Below are 6,436 nucleotides of genomic sequence, written 5' to 3' on the forward strand. Positions count from 1 at the left end.
AACGCTTAATGTACAGCAATAGGCCAGGCATGGTGACTCACATTTGTGATCCCAGCACTTTGGAAGGCTGAGGCAGGAAAATTGCTTGAGCCCAAGAGTTAAGGATTATTCTCAACCCCAGAAGTCAGTCATTCCAGCATCGACTCTAAATCTAGTGTCTCATCTAAATATCAGCTCAAGTATCTACATCATCCAAATCAATTGTGAGAGTGAGACTCTGGGTCAGATTCATGTCAGAGCAAAATTCCTTTCCATCTATGAGCCTGTGAGACCAGCCAAGTGTACTTCCAAATAAAGATGGTGGGTCAGGCATTTTCTTCCAGAAGGGAGAAATGAGAAGAAAGACCTCCAGGTCTCAAGCAAGCATGACACCAAAGGCAAATTACATTCGGTTTTGAGGCTTGAGGATAATCCTCACTGGCTTGAGTCTCTGTCCTCCAAGTACACGAGGCTGTGGCCCTGCACCCTCAGAACTGAGGAGGTGACCCAAAGAGACGGTGGATCCACGCCCTGGCCCCGGCCCCGGCCCCTTCCGGCCTGCGAGTGGCAGAAGCAGTCCCACTGGCCTCTGAACTGCCCGTCAGTCCCTTTTCTACCTGTGGAATCCTGGAAGTCCAGCAGCCTGCCTTTGATTTCATCCCGTCTCTGTCTTCCTCAGCTCGAACTGTCAGGATTTCTGTCGAGACGGGTGACTGGGTATAAACGCCACACACCTAACAGGTGCAGTGGCTCAAGTCTGTAATCCAAGCACTCTGGGAGGCCAAGGCGAGAGGATTGCCTGAGTCCTGGGGTTTGAGACCCGCCTGGGCAACTTGGCGAGACCGCGTATCTACGATGAATCAAAAAATTAGCCAGGCATGGTGGTGCGTGCCTGTGGTTCCAGCTACATGGAAGGCTGAGGTGGAAGGACCACCTGGGCCCAGTAGGTCAAGGCTGCAGGGGCTGGGCAACAGAATGAGACTCCTACTCAAAAAAGAAACCAACTACAACAAAAAAAGTCACACACCTGATCTCTTGCAGATAAATAATTGTCCAGCCACATCCTTAATGTTTCTTCCAGAGCATACATTCTCATTTTTTACATTATGGTGACCAAGAATTACCGAAATCTTCTGACTCCTTTTTAACAGTTCCTTCAGTGTATCTCCTTCCTCTCAGCGGCTAGGCGTGGTGGCTCAGCCTGTCATTCCAGCACTTTGGGAGGCCAAGGAAAGAGGATTGCCTGAGCCAGAAGTTTCAAGACCAGCCCAGGCAACTTGGTGAGACCTCGTCTCTACAATAAATCACAAAAACTAGCCAGGCGTGATGGAGTGCGTCTGTAGTTCCAGCTACTTGGAAGGCTGAGGTGGAAGAATTGCCTAAGCCCAGCAGGCTGAGGCTGTGGTGGCTACGAGTGTGCCACTGCACTCCAGCCTGGGCAACAAAGTGAGACTCCAACTCAAAAAAAAAAAAGTTGCCTCAGCCAAATAACCCAAGTTTATTGCTTACAAGTTCTAATTTCCACCCAGTAGAATACACTTCAGGCAATTTCTCCACCACGCCACTCCCATTTCCAGTAACAATTCTCATTCCCACAATCGTCTTTAGTGGTCATATTTATACGAACAGGGCTTCGAGGCAATCTAGACTCAAAATTCTTCCAGCCTCTACCAATTACCCGATTCCAAAACCACTTCCACATTTTTAGGTATGTAACAGCAGCACTCTATTTCCCTGGACCAAAATTTGTATTAGAGAAACAGAACCAGCAGGCCCCCTGAGAGAGCAAGAGGCACGTACATTTGTTTTAAGAAACTGGTTCACACGATCGTGGGAGCCGGCAAGTGAGGAATTCAGGTGAGAGTTGATGCTGCAACCTTGAGTCCAAAGCCTAGAACTCAGGCCAGAGCTACTGTGCTGCAGTCTGAAGGCAAAGTTCCTTTTTCCTTGGGAACCCTATCTTTGCCCTTAAGGTCTTCGACTGACTGGGCGAGGCCTCCACATTAACGAGGGTAACATGCATGACATGAAGTCTGCTGATCATAAATGTTAATCGCTTCTAAAAATACCTTCCAATCGACATCTAGACTGGTGCTTGGCCAAGCAACTTAGCATAGTTGATACATAAAATTAATCATCACGACTGGGCTCAGTGACTCAGCCTGTAATCTCAGCACTTTGGGCGGCCAAGGTGAGTGGATTGTCTGAGCCTGTGGGTTTGAGACCAGCCCAGGCAACTTGGTGAGACCTCATCTCTACAATAAATAAAAAATTTGCTGGGTGTGGTAGCACGCGCCCATAGTTCTGGCTACTTGGAAGGCTGAGGCTGAAGGATTGCTAGAGCCCAGCAGGTCAACGCTGGGGTGGCAATGAGTGTGCCACTGCACTCCAGTCTGGGTGACAGAGTGAGACTCCAACTCAAAAAAAAAAAAAATCACAAGGATTTATCATGTAGAATGTAGTATATCCATGCAATGAACTTGTCATATAATATTGACCGAAAGAAATGAAGTTACTTCAGCCAGGTGTGGTGGCTCACACTGGTAACCCTAGCACTTTGGGAGGTGGAGGCCAGAGGATTGCCTGAGCCCAAGGGTTCGAGACCAGCCTGGGCAACTTGGCAAGACCTCGTCTCTACAATAAATTGAAAACCTAGCCGGGCATGGTGGCGTGCACCTGTAGTTCCTGCTACTTGGCAGGCTGAGACGGAAGGATTGCCTGAGCCCAGCAGGTCGAGGCTGTGGTGGCTGTGAGTGTGCCACTGCACTCCAGCCTGGGCGACAGAGTGAGACTCCAACTCAAAAAAAAGAAAAAGAAAGAAATTAAGTAGAGATATAGAGCTGTAGGGTGGAGTTATGAGTGGATATTCTTTTTGCTTATCTGTAGTTTTTAAGCTCTCATGATAAATGTGTTTTTGCTCAGTACAAAGTATTTTTTCTTATGACAGTGTTAGCCTTCTTCCTCGTCACCCCTTCCAGTCAAATTAAACAGGTTTGATAACCAGAGTTTTAAAAAGACCATATGTTTAACCGTTTACTTCCATTTCTCAGAATTTGCCTTAAGGAAGCAATCCAAGATGCAGTTAAAGTTTGTATCCAATGAGCCGGCACGATGGCTCATGCCTGCAATCCTGGCACTTTGGGAGGTGGAGGCGAAAGAATTGCCTGAGCCTGGGTTTCAAGATCAGCCTGGGCAACTTGGCGAGATCTCGTCTCTACAATAAATTAAAAACGTATCTGGGCATGGTGGAGTGCACCTGTCGTCCACGTACTTGGAAGACTGAGATGGAAGTTTCGTCTGAGCCTAGCAAGTCGAGGCTGTGGTAGCTGTGAGTGTGCCACTGCACTCCAACCTGGGCAACAGAGACTCCGACTCAAAAAAAAAAAAATTTGTATCCCACAATATTCATCAAACTGCTATTTATAACAGGATAAATTGGAACTATACCAATGTACCCAAATTAAGGTTTGGCTAGGTAAATTATGATATTGCCACACAATGGAACATTAAAGTTATTCAACACTCATTGTTATGAAGAGTGAACAGAGTTTATGTTAGGAGGATATAAAATCATCATATGTCCAAGTAACATCCTCATGGTGCAAAAACACAGAAATAAAGTCTGGACGAAAATAAAGGCAAATTGTAACTAGCAAGGGGTAGTAGTAAGTGCGATTCAAATAGCCTTTGTCATGCATTTCTCTATTTTCCGAAAATTTGCTTTAATCAATGGGAAAATATAAAAACATAAAAGCCAGTTCTAAAAGTACGGTTCCTCTGCTCTTGAGTTAGTGCAATTCGCTTAGCCCAGGGACCAACACACTTTCAATTTATTGAAGCCATTCCTCTGAGAGCTGATCTTTACATCATAAATCCAGTGGCTAAGACTCAGTCTTTGATGTGTTTAGCTGATCAGCATCTAACACAGTTGATCACTTCCTCCACCTTGCAATGAAACGAAATCAGAACTCCGGGTTTTATTATTTCACCAACTGCTCTTCAACTAGCGTTGCCCAATTCTTTTTTGTGTGTGTGTGAATTGGAGTCTCACTCCGTCACCCAGACTGGAATGCAGCCTCGACCTGCTGGGCTCCAGCGATCCTTCCGCCTCAGCTTTCCAAGTAGCTGGAATTACAGGCATGCGCTACCACGCCCAGCTGATTTTTTAATTTATTGTAGAGGTGAGGTCTCGCTGCCCAGGCGGGTCTTGAACCCGCGGGCTCAGGCAATCCACGCACCTCAGCCTCCCAAACAGCGGGATGACAGGCTGAGCCACCAAGCCCGGCACATTGCCCAATTCTTAATCTCCCAGCCTCTCCACTGTGAAATGTCCCCAGTTCTTGGACCTTTCCTCTACTGACATGTATTCCCTCGGTAGCCTCAACCAGCTCCATAGCTTCAATACCATGCATTTGTAGACAATTCCCAAATTTCTATTCCTAGATCCCTGAAGTGCAGCCTCATGTCCATCTTCCTTCTTGACACGTAACTGTCTCATAGGCTATTGATGTGGATTAATCTGCCAGTTCCCAAAATTCAGTGTGGAAGCCCTAACTGTATTTGAAAATAGGGCCTATGAAGAGGACAAAAGAGGCCATCGTCGTGGGGCCCTCATCCAGCAGGGTTTGTGTCCTTATGAGAAGAGGAAGACACACCAGAGTGCTCTCTCCGTGCCACGTGAATATACAGCAAGAAGGTGGCCATCTACCAACCCGGAAATAGGCCCTCACCAGGAACAAACCCTGCTGGACTTTATTTTTGGACTTCCCAGCCCTGAGAACTGTAAAAAAAAAGAATATATTTCTGTTATTTATGCCCTGTGGTCTGTAATATTTTGTTAAGGCAGCCAGAGCAAACTAATACAGCCACTCACACTTAATATCTTTGTTGATGAAAAGATGCCAAAACTCAAAAACATTTAAAATGGTTTATTCTTGAGCCAAATTTGAGGACTTAAACCCAGGCACACCCATCTTCAGGAGTTCCTGGGACCACGGGCCCACTGTGGCCAAATGGCAGCTTGGTGGTGTACAGTTTTAGAGTGGTAAAAACTACAAATAAATACTGTGTGAGATTCTCATTTGTTTGGTCAGGGGAGGAGGGACATTTCCAAGGAGCAGGGGAGGCTTGTGGGTCATGGGTAAGTCCAAAGATTTCTTCGACTGGGCTCCGTGGCTCAAGACTATAATCCCACCAATTTGGGAGGCCGAGGCAGAGGAATGCCTGAGCCCAGGGATTGAGACCAGCCTGGGCAATGTGGTAAAGCCTCGTCTCTACAATAAATCAAGAAAAATTAGCTGGGCATGGTGGTGCATGCCTGTAGTTTCAGCTACTTGGAAGGCTGAGGCAGAAGGACTGCCTGAACCCAGCAGGTCGAGGCTGTGGTGGCCGTGAGCACGCCACTGCACTTCAGCCTGGGCAATAGAGACTCCAACTCAAAACACACACACACACACACAGATTTCTTTACTGGTAATACGTAGTTAGGTGACACACTAGTTTTGTTGATATGTAGATGAAGTTAAGATGTGGCAGACTTCAGAGAAGAGAGACATGTCTTACAAGGCTCCTGGGGAGCCTGGTCATCAACGAATGGCTTTTCAGGGCCATAAGATACTTTGATTTCCCTGTTTTTTTGTTATGTGATGTTATGCCAGAGTCAGGCTGGAAAACCGTGTTTGGTGAGTCCTTATCAGGCAGTGACTTCTCAAGCCTCTTGGAAATTGGGTATGAGGAAAAGGTTCAGGTTTAGCTCTCATCTTCAAAACCACCCTCCAGAACCGTACCTTCCCCAAGGCGCAACCTCATTCTTGCAGTTGCTCAGGGCAAAAATCTTTAAGTTGTCCTTTACTCCTCTTTCACTCCCCATATCAAGTCAGCCAGCAAATCCCAGCCACTATAACCTTCAAGATATATTCAGAGTGGAAGCACCTCTCATCACGTTTACCCTCACCACCCTGCTAAATCCCATGCTTCCTCAGCTGGACTGCTGCAGTAGCTGCCCTTGAATCTTGTAGAGTCTGTCTTCGACACGGCAGCTCGGGTAGAGGAACCCTAAGTCCCTGGCGTTTTCCCGAAACTTTCCAGTGGTTGCCGTTTCACACCCAGCAAGGTCCTTGCCGTTGCCCACGGGGCTCTTCGTCGGCGGCTCTCAGACCGGGGCGTCGGAATCCCGTGAGTGACACGAGCCGCCGGGCTCCACCTCCGCTTACTGGATCCAAGAGGTCTGGGATGTGAACGGACACTTGGAAACAGCCAGGGTCTCCCTCTGTCACCCGGGCGGAGTGCAGTGGCACAGTCACGGCTCGGCGCAGCCTCCACCTCCTGGGCTCTGGCCTCCTTTCACCCAAGCCTCCCGGCAGCCAGGGCTACGGGCATGCACCACCACTCACGGCGAGTTTTCTTTTGATTGGCAAGGTCTGGCTACGTCGTCCCGGCTGGTCTCCAACGCGGGTCC

The sequence above is a fragment of the Carlito syrichta genome, unplaced genomic scaffold, assembly GCF_000164805.1.
Source record: "Carlito syrichta isolate Samal-C Ts95f unplaced genomic scaffold, Tarsius_syrichta-2.0.1 Scaffold316266, whole genome shotgun sequence".
NCBI lineage: Eukaryota > Metazoa > Chordata > Mammalia > Primates > Tarsiidae > Carlito > Carlito syrichta.